General features: G+C 38.6%; 1 protein-coding gene across 4 annotated transcripts in view; it reads left to right on the top strand.

Annotated features, from left to right (window-relative positions):
- Window positions 1–529: 529 nt before the first annotated feature.
- The window catches only part of LOC308080329 (NLR family CARD domain-containing protein 3-like), a 56662-nt gene continuing 43187 nt past the window's right edge, over window positions 530–14004 (top strand). The window contains exons 1-6 of one of the 4 annotated variants that reach the window (XM_080422142.1): window positions 530–625; window positions 7759–7859; window positions 8164–8205; window positions 8366–8388; window positions 11911–11944; window positions 12988–13091. The gene's annotated coding sequence lies outside the window, so the exon portion shown is untranslated. The remainder of the gene's footprint in view (window positions 626–7758; window positions 7860–8163; window positions 8206–8365; window positions 8389–11910; window positions 11945–12987; window positions 13092–14004) is intronic. The other 3 variants (XM_080422144.1, XM_080422143.1, XM_080422145.1) reach the window with 3 other exon arrangements.

Consider the following 14004-nt stretch of genomic DNA (forward strand, 5'->3'; position numbering starts at 1 on the left):
TAGTAATTTATTTTTCAAAGTTGCTTAGATTTCTATCAATGCTAATATAATTACACATTTTAAAACATATTTTAACAAAGATGATATTAATAGTACATTCTTACACCTATGTTATCAATACACATGGTTAGTTTTTTTAACTAAAATGTTAGAAAAGTTTAGATGTAAAAAAAAAGTCGTATGTAATTCATATATATAAATCCTTTAAGAATATATTTTCACCCAACATTTTTTTAAATTAGTGTGTTAATAAGTCATCATTTGAAATGTTTTGGTAGGACATGATTTGTCCTAATTCTCAAGAATGGGTGATATACATGTGGAACATCCATTACTATTGCTGTTTGTATATGCATGTTGAGATGTTGTGTTTTTGGCAACAACACAGAGCCATGTATAAAGATGAATGTCTCAACAACCAAATGTATGCAACATCTAAATAAAAGTGTGTTTTTTATATTTCTTCCTGACACATAGTTTCCTGTTCAAACTCATTGACGTCACAGATGTTGTTCTTAGTTGAGTTTGAGGAAGAGACAACTCCCTCAGATGAACTCAGACACTCGACATCGATGGATGTGAAGAAGCAGCGTCTTTTCTCTCAACGTCTCCTCTTCTGATGAAGGTAAAACGTCTCTTTGAATGAAGGCTCTGGTGAATGTGTGAATTCACCATCCTATAGCAGGACAACATGTTTGAGTATTATGTGGTATTGCATTGCACTATATGAATGTGGAAAAAATGATCATAAGAAGTAATATTATATTTATATTGTAATACTTACAGACCAGATTAGTTAAATCATACATGGGCAACTGGCGGCCCGGGGGCAACACATAGCCCCCACCTTCACTTAATGCGGCCCGCAGGTTAATATCAGAATACTGATATATTATTGATTTCAGCTGTTACAATTCCAAACATGCAAACATGACCCGCTTTAATTATTTCAGTCTATATTAGTAGCTTAATGACTAGTACTAAAATTCTATTGTCTTTTTTATGTCCAATGTAGTTGTATTTAAGTTCATAAAGTTGTGTCCCTCTGGAGTGAGTGTGGAAATATAGTGGCCCTCTGCATCATCAAAGTTGCATCACCCCTGGGTTAAATGAAAGTCTGATATTCAAGGTGAAAACAAGGCTCCAGTCTGGCATGGTGTTTAACATGAACATAAGCTGTGTTGTGTTAGCTGTGTGTCTCATGGTGTTTAACATGAACATAGGCTGTGTTGTGTTGCTGTGTGTCTCATGGTGTTTAACATGAACATAAGCTGTGTTGTGTAGCTGTGTGTCTCATGGTGGTGTTTAACATGAACATAAGCTGTGTTGTGTAGCTGTGTGTCTCATGGTGTTTAACATGAACATAAGCTGTGTTGTGTTGCTGTGTGTCTCATGGTGTTTAACATGAACATAAGCTGTGTTGTGTTGCTGTGTGTCTCATGGTGTTTAACATGAACATAGGCTGTGTTGTGTTGCTGTGTGTCTCATGGTGTTTAACATGAACATAAGCTGTGTTGTGTTGCTGTGTGTCTCATGGTGGTGTTTAACATGAACATAAGCTGTGTTGTGTTGCTGTGTGTCTCATGGTGTTTAACATGAACATAAACTGTGTTGTGTAGCTGTGTGTCTCATGGTGTTTAACATGAACATAAGCTGTGTTGTGTAGCTGTGTGTCTCATGGTGTTTAACATGAACATAAGCTGTGTTGTGTAGCTGTGTGTCTCATGGTGTTTAACATGAACATAAGCTGTGTTGTGTAGCTGTGTGTCTCAGCACTGAGAGTCCTGTAGTATATTATCTGCAGGTGTCTTGTTATCAGTGGTGTAAAGTAACTAAATACATTTACTCAAGTACTGTACTTGTGTACAGTTTCAGGGCACGGCCCCAACCAACTTTTATTTTACCTCTGGGGCGGAATCTGCCAATGCTTTGTCAATGCAAATGCGTGGATTCATGGGGATTTTTTCCAAGAATCCACGATTTGCATTGACAAAGCATTGGCAGATTCCGCCCCATACGTAAAATAAAAGTGTGGTGGGGTCGTGCCCATAAGGTATCTTTTACTTTACTTGAGTATTTCAAATGTTCAGTACTTTTACTTCTAGAGTGCCGCGCTATGAGCTTGTAGATCTGTATTTTTTAAATCGTGAAAATGTGTGAAAATCTTTGAATATCTTTTTTTCTGTAGCGCACATTTTTTACTCTGTTACAACTTCTGGGGGGTCCCTGGAACAACATATTTTGAGATGGGGGTCTGCGGCCAAAATTCATATAATTTAAGATTTGCTCAAATGTTCACGATTTAAAAAAAATAGCAGATCTACAAGCTCATAGCGCGGCACCAGTGCCGCGCTATGAGCTTGTAGATCTGCTATTTTTTAATAGCCAAAGAAATCTAAAAAAGACAGATTCTTTCCCGTCTTAATGGGTTAAAGACCTAATGAAATGACAAATACACATTTAGAGCATACCCACGGTCATAATGAGGACATATCTATCATTATATGCCATATAAATGATAGAATATATATGTATATATATATATATATATATATATATATATATATCTGCCACTAGTGACGTGGCCGTGGTCCTGCTTATATATGGGCGTATGAGGTTTGTTTATGGTTATGTCTGAGTCAGAGTGACGTGGCCGTGGTCCTGCTTATATATGGGCGTATGAGGTTTGTTTATGGTTATGTCTGAGTCTGAGTGACGTGGCCGTGGTCCTGCTTATATATGGGCGTATGAGGTTTGTTTATGGTTATGTCTGAGTCAGAGTGATGTGGCCGTGGTCCTGCTTATATATGGGCGTATGAGGTTTGTTTATGGTTATGTCTGAGTCAGAGTGATGTGGCCGTGGTCCTGCTTATATATGGGCATATGAGGTTTGTTTATGGTTATGTCTGAGTCAGAGTGACGTGGCCATGGTCCTGCTTATATATGGGCGTATGAGGTTTGTTTATGGTTATGTCTGAGTCTGAGTGACGTGGCCGTGGTCCTGCTTATATATGGGCGTATGAGGTTTGTTTATGGTTATGTCTGAGTCAGAGTGATGTGGCCGTGGTCCTGCTTATATATGGGCGTATGAGGTTTGTTTATGGTTATGTCTGAGTCTGAGTGACGTGGCCGTGGTCCTGCTTATATATGGGCGTATGAGGTTTGTTTATGGTTATGTCTGAGTCAGAGTGACGTGGCCATGGTCCTGCTTATATATGGGCGTATGAGGTTTGTTTATGGTTATGTCTGAGTCAGAGTGACGTGGCCGTGGTCCTGCTTATATATGGGCGTATAAGGTTTGTTTATGGTTATGTCTGAGTCAGAGTGATGTGGCCATGGTCCGCCCGCCGGCCGGCCGGTCCTCTCATTAGTCGGATAATGTAGGATATATTATAATATGTATGAGTGGGTGAACTTCATATCATTACTGTATAGCAGTGGTTCTCAACCTTTTCAGGCCGCGACCTCCCAAAATAATCATATTTGAACTGGGGACCCCCAAGGTAATCATATTTGAACTGGGGACCCCCAAAATAATCATATTTGAACTGAGGTCCCCCAAAAATAATCAGATTTGAACTGGGGACCCCCTAATATAATCCTATTTGAACTAGGAACCCCCAAAATAATCATATTTGAATTGGGGACCCCCCACCCTGATAAGCACTTGGAATTGTAGGAGTTGAGGCATTCAATTTTCGGTATAGATAAATATTGCTCACAAGCTCACATTTGCAAGGCGTTGTGAGCTTGTAGATCTTGTAGATAAGAAAAAAAGCCTCTTTCTTATATTATTTGACAATTTGGCCGATTGACCAGTTTTTATAGTATAATTTAATTTGTTGATTACTTTTGATGCAGTAATGGTATTTTTCTTTTCTTTCTTTTTGAGGTACTAAAAAGGTGTTTAGTCCTTAAATTGTCACTTCACTGTGATCTGGGGACCCCCCCCCAAAATAAATCAACCTGTGGGTTCTCAACCCACAGGTTGAGAACCACTGTTGTATAGTACCTACACATGACCGCCATCTTGTTTTGACAGGGTGAAGTTTGCCGCTGTGCATGTCGGCGCCATCTTGTTTTGACAAGGTGAAGTTAACGGTTGTGCGTGTGGGTGCATATGAAAATGCACCCACAAAGTGAATTGCTGTAATTTTTATGTCAAATTAGTGCAGCATTGGTTCAAAACGAGTAAACTAAATTAATATCTTTATAGCCTAGTGGTGCAGCACAAAATAACCAAATAACCACACAATATTACATTTAAATATACTGTCTTGAACAAACTAAAATATGTCTAAAACCTCAGCAATTCCAATGCAACAAAATAACTCCTCATCTAAGCCAGTGGTTCTCAACCTTTTCAGGCCGTGACCCCCCAAAATAATCATATTTGAACTGGGGACCCCTCACCCTGACAAGCACTTGGAATGCAGGAGTTGAGGCATAGCCGATCTACAAGCTCACAATGCCTCGCAAGGCACAGGCGTTGTGAGCTTGTAGATCAGCTATTTTCTAAATGTTTGCCTCTGTCTTATATTATTTCTTATGTCTGAGTCAGAGTGACGTGGCCGTGGTCCTGCCTATATACAGTATGGGCGTATGAGGTTTGTTTATGGTTATATCTGAGTCAGAGTGACATGGCCTCCGGCTGGCCGGCCCTCTCGTAAGTTAATTTTAATGCAGGATATTATATGAATATGAAGAATATGTATGAGTGGGTGAACTTCTTATCATTGCTGTATAGCAGTGATTCTCAACTTTTTCAGGCAGCGGCCTCCCAAAGTAATCATATTTGTACTGGGGACCCCCCAAAATAATCATATTTGAACTGGGGACCCCCCAAAATGATCATATTTGAACTGGGGACCCCCCAAAATAATCATTTGAATTGGGGACCTCCCACCCTGATAAGCATTTGGAAATGTAGGAGATGAGGCATTCAATTTTCGGTTCCACAGATAAATATTGTGAAAGTAGCAGATGTACAAGCTCGCATTTGCAAGGCGTTGTGAGCTTCTAGATCTGCTTCAAAAGAAAATGCATCTTTCTTACACTGTTTGACAATTTGGTTGATTGACCAGTTTTTATAGTATAGTTTGTTGATTACTTTTGATGCAGTAATGCTCTTTTTCTTTTCTTTCTTTTTGAGCTACTAAAAAGGTATTAAAAGTCCTTAGATTGTCACTTCACTGTCATCTGGGGACCCCCCCAAAAAAAAATCATGTGGGGACCCCCTGGGCCACAGGTTGAGAACCACTGTTGTATAGTAGACATGACAGTAATTATTAAGTGTTGAACATGTAGATCTGTAGACATATGCTCTGTAGACAGCTTAAATATTGTGAACATAATGAACACAGTCTATGGAACAGAAACAATCAGTGTTTTAATGTCTCTTCACACACATTCAATCAAAGTTTCAGCAACACGTCATTAGGCGAAAACAGCTGATCTACACATTCACAATGTCTTGTGCATACGATGCGTTGTGAGCTTGTAGATCAGCTATTTTCCATGCATTGCGACACTCATGATGACGATTGACAAAGTATAAATCAGGCTTAAAGGAGAAGTTCACCCAAAAAAGGACTTATTTTCTATCAATTGCACACCCCATGAAGCCTTGAATCCATGGATTTATTTTTGTTTTTGTGGCATTCCTAAGCCAATAATTTGATGACCGGGTGTGTATCCGGTAGGAGACACAAATGATCTACTTTGTGTCTCCTACCGGATACATTAGCCGGTAGGAGACGGGAATCAAATTATTAGCTTAGGAATGCCACAAAAACAAAAATAAATCCATGGATTCAAGGCTTCATGGGGTGTGCAATTGATAGAAAATAAGTAATTTTTTGGGTGAACTCCTCCTTTAAGACACACTAACATCCACTTAGATCAAGGGTTCCCAAACTGTTCAGGCATTCCACATTTTGGTGGCATAGCAGTAAAACAAAGTTAACCCCTTGTTTGAGCCAAATCTGGGTTGAACGTGATTTGTGGAGCTCCCTCTGGTGTTGTGATTGTGGACGTGTTTGAGGTGCATAGTCTAAGTGACATTAGATGAGTGCTCCTGTTAGAGTCCTCAATGTATTCCTACTGACCAGTGAGGAGATCCTGTAAAAGCTCTTGTGAGCTTGTAGATCAGCTATTTGCCCTTTTCTTTTGGCAATATTTGACAATTTGGCCAATTTGGTATTAAAAAGGACTTAAAGTCATTAAATTGTCACTTTATAAATGTGCAGATACCCTGTATGTCTACGCTTATAGTCTATGTTGGTTTGTTTACTGATGAGTGATTTGGGAACCACTGACTTAGATGGTGCGGGTGTGCGTGTGTGCGCGTGTGTGCGTGCGTGCGTGTGTGCGCGTGTGTGTGCGCGTGTGTGTGTGTGCGCGCGTCCTTTGTCAGTTAATCGGTTCAGGAATATAAAAGACATATTACAGGTTGTTTTCCAATCAATAGTTGTTTGATGTGCACACTGTATAATGTTATTGAGGCATCTAAACACACTGTATAATGTTATTGAGGCATCTAAACACACTGTATAATGTTATTGAGGCATCTAAACACACTGTAAAATGTTATTGATGCATCTAAACACACTGTATAATGTTATTGAGGCATCTAAACACACTGTAAAATGTTATTGAGGCATCTAAACACACATAATGTTATTGAGGCATCTAAACACACTGTATAATGTTATTGAGGCATCTAAACACACTGTAAAATGTTATTGAGGCATCTAAACACACTGTATAATGTTATTGAGGCATCTAAACACACTGTAAAATGTTATTGAGGCATCTAAACACACATAATGTTATTGAGGCATCTAAACACACTGTATAATGTTATTGAGGCATCTAAACACACTATAATGTTATTGAGGCATCTAAACACACTGTATAATGTTATTGAGGCATCTAAACAGCGACATGTGTAGTTTCTGGCAGTGTTGCCAGATTTTGTGAGAGATAAGCAACAAGATCTAGGAAAACAAACCCAAAAGAAGCAACTAGGGCACTAGGCCATTATGAGCACTTTAAACCTATATACTTTATACAGTACATTGGAAATAGCCGATCTACAAGCTCACAACGCATCGCAATGCGACGCCTTGTGAGCATGTAGATCTGCTATTTTCAAAGAATCTTGAAATAAAATGTGTAATATTTGGAATATTTTAGAAACATTCTAACAACACAAATCTAGTACGGGGCTCCCTGGCACAAAACATTTTCAGATGGGGGTTAGGGGACAAATACATATTCATTTGGGGGTCCATGACATGAAAAGATTTAAGAACCACAGGTTAAAATAATTTAAATTCAAAATTGTGAAGCAAGCCCAAATAAGCAACTAAGCTAAACAAAATGCAACCGACAACTACCAATATTTATAAGCAACTTCACAAAATTAAGCCCAAAGTCGCTTATATTAAGCAAACGTGGCAACTGGTTTCTGTCTCTTTAGACAGCTCAATAAACGTATACAGTGTACACATCAAAAAGCAACACAGCAGAAAACAATGTGTGATACAGTATGTCTTCTTTTATTTTCCTGGGCCGAGTATTTCACAAAGGTCACAGTCGTTCAGAAATAGTGTTTGTTCTAAGCTGGTCCACCTGGCTCTCATTGACTCCAATGTATTCCACGGCCAAACTGCAGAACTGCAAAATGACATAGATGTCCGTACCTTCTTTTTATATACCTTGCCAAACACCAACTAATACAGAGGTTGTTAACAGGTCCTGATGTCCTGATTGGCTGGATGTTTCGCCTAGTCACCTCCAGACCCGCTCACAGTACTGTCTCCACATGTGCTTTGTGCTCATGAATATGTAAGCAGGTATGTGATGTCTCACACCTACACTATGTTAATGTCACACTGGCTTAAAGTAGGTACTGTCATAAAACATAAACCAGTCATATAAAACATTATATTTAACATCATACACTATAACAATCACATTCACAAATCATTGTATGATACTCAGTCAGGACTGACTGATTCTGACATCATAGACAAAATAAAGAATATGATACATATATTAATACATCTATGCACAGCCTCACCAGGTGTCATCATATTGTTGTACAATATTGATTAATGTGAAGAAACATTGCCTTCTCTTTCAATGTCTCCTCTGCAGATGAAGATCAACTTTGACTTGATCTGGATGTAAATTCACCAGGTAAGAATCCTATATGGGAATATTAGAAATGTTTGATGATTGCATTATGTGGTATTACATTGTATTATGACTGTAGGAAATAATTGTATAAGATAATTATTTTTGAAAAAATCTGTATATACATTCAGTGATATAGATTTTTTAATTTTTTTATTTTCAGTGCTGGCAAGATAGCAACAGCAGGTAACAATATAATACTAAACCTCATATACATTGGTGAGTCATGAGTCATGTATGAATTGTCCCATTCTGGTGAATGAAGTCATGTGGTTGTTTTACCGACACAGACATGATACCATGTGATTAAGATAGATTTATTGTAGCCATATCTGGATTATGAGACGATGGGCCCCTGGCCACAGGCTTTCAAAGTGAATGTTTAGGCTAATCCTATAGGTTGCAGTATGACTTTTGTGTCTGTGTCATTGACTAATCCCTTTGACAAGAAATATAAATGTAATAACCATGACAATTCATGCAAAGGCTTTTCTTGGGCCTCTTGGGCCCCTGGGCCGAGGCCCAGTAGGCCCATTCAGAAACCCACCCCAGAATGGAGCAAATGGAGAGGAAGAGACTCAATCTGTATACCCTATGACATCACTTCATTGTGTTCATGAATACATGGATTCCTGATGGCTTTGAACTCATCAACATTCACACCTTTGTATTTGTCTGAAGCAGACAGGGGTCATCAATGTGTCCGTGGCAAGACTTATCCATGTCTTTTTTAAACGTAAAAATAATAATAAATACATTATGAAACATTTACTTTTGTTTCTTCTTATTGTGTTCAGGTAATGTGTGATGAAAGCACTGACTGTACTGATAAGAGCCAATTAGTCTCATGTTTTCTTCAGAATAGAGAGGCCACAGATTTAATTAATGCAGAAATATTGCAAAACAAAAATGTTCCATCACAAACCGGCATGGTGATGACCCCTGAAGAGGTGTTTCATATCTCTTTTTATTCTAATGCTTCTTATTCTATTGCTTTTAACTGTGTTATGGAAATTACAGAGTTAAAAAACAGAAAAAATGGTTTAGTCTCAGGGATACAACTCAGACATATTTCTTGCAGTTATAGCAGCTTCCCTACATACAGTGAACAACAGAATCATGCAAAACAAGTCATCCTTTGCCTGTTATATCAACTTCCAAAAGGCTTTTGACTTTGTCAACCGAGATCGACTAGCTTATCGTCTTCTGGAAGAGGGTATACACGGAAAGTTTTACTGGGCCATACAATCTTTGTATAAAGCCCCCCAGGCATGTGTTAGACTCCGTTAGAGTAAATGATTACTGTTCAGGGTGGTTCCCAACGCCATCTGGTGTCAAGCAAGGGGATTGTCTCTCCCCTACACTTTTTGCTATATTCATCAACAATCTGGCCAAGGAAATCAAACAACTAGGATTGGGTTTACACTATGATGGCAGTACCAAACTAGACATTTTGATGTATGCAGATGACATAATTGTGGTAGCAGAAAATGAAAATGATTTACAGAAAATGTTGATGTGTACAGATATTGGTGTAAAAAGTGGAAACTGACAGTTAATCATAGTAAGACTCAGATCAAAAAATATCACTTACCCTACCTTTAAATATGCAAATTAGGCATTTAGTCCATGAGCCAGAGCCCCAAAATTGAGCCAGATATTGAATATTCCCTCGTTAAAAACCAAACAAAATGAAATAAGTATGTTGACTCTGGCTTTGTCCAATGTTCGAATGTTGATTCTGGAAACTTATGCAAATGTTGGCATATTTTCCTAATGCCTAATTTGCATATTTAAATATACAATTTCAGAAAAATTGTAATACGATAAATCATTGTCATGTAAGTGATCAACTCCGGAAGTTTCATTATGATAACTATTTTTTTAATTTTGTCATTTTTTCACCTGTCATGTACGTATGGGGAAAATAACAAAATGTGTGATAACCATGAAAAAGCTACTCCACATGTGGAAAGGTTATCATATATTTATTTACTCGTATTGACCCTATGAACAATTTAATATAGGTTTGGTTTTGCCCACTCTTTCGATAATCATTGCTCAATTTTGGGGCTCTGGCTCATGGACTACAGCTCATATGTATGTAGAACACACTCCTTTAACCACTTAAACCCTATACTTAGTTGACTGCAGTCCCCCAGGGGTCTATACTACTACCAAATCTCTCTGCTGAAAATAGCTGATCTACAAGCTCATAACCCATTCCAAAGTGACTCGTTGTGGGATTGTAGATTGTGCTTTTTGCATAATGTTGGCCTATTATATCATGACCAGAATAGGGAGGCTGGGGTTCAAGTGGTTAAAATGGTTAAACTGTCTTTATGTGTTGAACACCAGTTGCTCCATGTGGGTTTGGGAGTCAGACTCATTAGTGTGAAGTCCTGAAAAAAGTTCAGTCAAATCTAATTAATCTAATCATCTTTTAATCATCCACACTTACATTAAGCTGATCTGCTATGGGAATGTAGCACCTGTCTACCACACACAGACAGACAGACAGACGCACAGACAGATAGACAGATTGTGTGTGGCTCAAAACTCCTGTTTGTGGACATTGTTGGACAAAATGTGTGAGAATTTCAGGATTCAGTTTCAGCACTAGAGATTATTTTCTTCATTTATCCAAAGCATAAATTACACCATTGCTGATGGTCAGTCCTTCCCACACAACAGTTCAAATGCAACATTGAAGCTACCAGAAAGCCTATCTTGGGTGAGCGTCACAAAACCTAACATCCGGATTTGATTGGCCAACAAATGTCACATAAAAATGACACAGCTTGACATCTGGGTTTGATTGGCCAAGCTTTGTGTGACATAGTGCTATGATGGGCGCTACTCGATTTTGGACTGGGGAGGTTATTGAAATGATTGTATATACAGTATGGAGCTGGTTTAGTAGCATTATGGAGGTTATTGAAATAATTGTATATAGGGCTGGTTTAGTAGCATTATGGATGTTATTTAAACTATTCTATATAGGGCTGGTTTAGTAGCATTATGGAGGTTATTTAAACCATTGTATATACAGTAGGTCTGGTTTAGTAGCATTATGCTGGGGTGGTTATTTTATCGATTGTATATAGGGCTGGTTTAGTAGCATTATGGAGGTTATTTAAACTATTGAATATACAGCAGGTCTGGTTTAGTAGCATTATGCTGGGGTGGTTATTTTATCGATTGTATATAGGGCTGGTTTAGTAGCATTATGGAGGTTATTTAAACCATTGAATATACAGTAGGTCTGGTTTAGTAGCATTATGCTGGGGTGGTTATTTTATCGATTCTATATAGGGCTGGTTTAGTAGCATTATGGAGGTTATTTAAACTATTCTATATAGGGCTGGTTTAGTAGCATTATGGAGGTTATTTAAACTATTCTATATAGGGCTGGTTTAGTAGCATTATGGAGGTTATTTAAACCGTTGTATATAGGGCTGGTTTAGTAGCATTATGCTTGTCATTCACCCTGGGGCGTACACTGTTTGGCCAAGCTGTCTCCACTTGTCACATGTGCTTTGTGCTTTAAAGCAGGTATGTGATGTCTCACACCTTTTATGACTGACAAACCAGTCATAAAACATTATATTGAGCATCCTACATGATATATGAACATGTGACATGTTCACACTCGGCACTGATGAAGGTGAATAAACTTTGTCTTCTTTTTCAATGTCTCCTCTGCAGATGAAGGTTGATCATCTGGATGTGAATTCATCAGGTAAGGGAAATTTATGTCTGATTAGTACATTATGTGGTATTATGAGTCTATGAAAGTATGAAATAATTGTATAAGTCAATGGTGAACGATTTGTAAAAATCGACAGACAGATCAATGTTTGAACAGTATTGTTTTGCATATATAAATACAACCATGAAAGATGATGGTGATGAAGTATTTTATAATGTATATTTCAAACATCACATGGATGCACCTGGGACATATCATCAGTGTTGTAGCCTGGGGTCATCGGGTGTTTCGGGTCTCGCAACATACACCCTCGCCTAGGTGACCCAGCCAGGGTTGATCAAGCCCTGACTTACGTCCCAGTAGCTAACCACGGTCAGTCCTTTTAGGGAAAGACAGGGCCACTCTCCGGAACTACTCTGCCGGGACTGGGGGAGGCTCTGGCACGTGGAGGGACTAGGCTCTGTGGGTGGCTCCTCCTTCGTCTCACCAGGTCCAGGACCTGAGCGCTGCACCAGACTCCCCCCGATCCAAAAATGTCCTATCTGTACTGTATATTCATAATGTTTCAGGAGTAGGTGAACATATCATTGAATTTATGATATTGTTTTAATATATGAATGTATGAAAGTATACAAATATGAACAAGTCATTTAACCTGTAACTGCTCCCTGGGCACTCTTAAAAACTTAAGGGGAACTTCCTGACATCCTGATTGGTTGTTTTTTTCATCCTGTCCTGTTAGTGCTGTGTCTACTTAAACTCTCCTGTGTAATTAGTTCCATGTCTGCCTGCTCGTCCTGCACTTGGGTCCTACTTCACACTCATATCCTGGCAGTGTTGTGAGCTTGTAGATCAGCAATTTTCCATGCATTGTGTTATCGTCATAATATGACGATTGTCAAAGTATAAATCAGGCTTAAGACACATTAAACAGCCACTTATTGTGTGTGTGTGTGTGTGTGTGTGTGTGTGTGTGTGTGTGTGTGTGTGTGTGTGTGTGTGTGTGTGTGTGTGTGTGTGCGTGTGCGTGTGTGCGTGCGTGTGCTCTTCCTCCCAAACACCAACTAATACAGAGGTTGTCCTGACATCCTGATTGGCTGTTTATTCATCTATTCACCTCCAGACCCGCCACAGTACTGTCCCCTCCTGTGTTTTGTGCTCATGAATATGTAAGCAGGTATGTGATGTCTCTTACCTTTGCTATGTTACTGTCACACTGGCTTAAAGAGCAGGGGTCATCACTATGTCCTTTATATTCAATAAATAATAATGCAGTGTATCTGAAACGATGTTTTTTTCATTATAATGTTCTCATTGTGTTCATGTAATGTGCGCTGAAAGCACTGACGGTACTGATAAGACTCAATTATTGAACTCCCAAACATGGTATAGCCTTTAACCATGCTGCATTGATACCTGTTTAACGCAAGGTTTATAGGATACTTTAATTAATGCAGAAATACTATCATTTTAAAACCTGTATCACATTGGCACAGACACAATGGCACATCAGGAGTCCACTGATATACATTTAGTCTAGGTCTGTGTATCTGGTTATTGACCGCTCATTATTATTGTCTGTGGCAAATAGAACATCTGACAAAAATGTCCATCACAAGCCGGCATGGTGATGAACCCAGTAGTGTGTGTTACAGTATGTTCTGTAATACATCATAAACCACTCAGTCATTTAAAACCATACTATTGCAACAACAGAATCACATTATGACACACTATGGATGTAGAACATCCATGACTATGCAACGCACTGATCGTCTGAAGCAGGGGTGATGCAACTGTGATGATGGAGAGGGCCACTATATTTCCATACTCACTCCAGAGGGACACATTGCATGTACTGTCAGGCAGACACCTCTTATCTCCGTATTTTTACTTTTTTCGTAATTAATGCCCTACTTCGTCATTCTATCTCACACAAAATTAGCAAAAATATCAGATCTACAAGCTCAAAACAGAGCTTGTAGATCTGCTATTTTTGCAAATTTTGTATTGGATTCCTGAAAAGTGTTTTTAAAAATGTTTTTATTTAATTTAAAATGCATTTAGTTATACTTATATATATGAACAAA

The sequence above is a fragment of the Gymnoscopelus braueri genome, assembly GCF_963280865.1.
Source record: "Gymnoscopelus braueri genome assembly, chromosome: 24".
In the NCBI taxonomy this organism is placed as follows: domain Eukaryota; kingdom Metazoa; phylum Chordata; class Actinopteri; order Myctophiformes; family Myctophidae; genus Gymnoscopelus; species Gymnoscopelus braueri.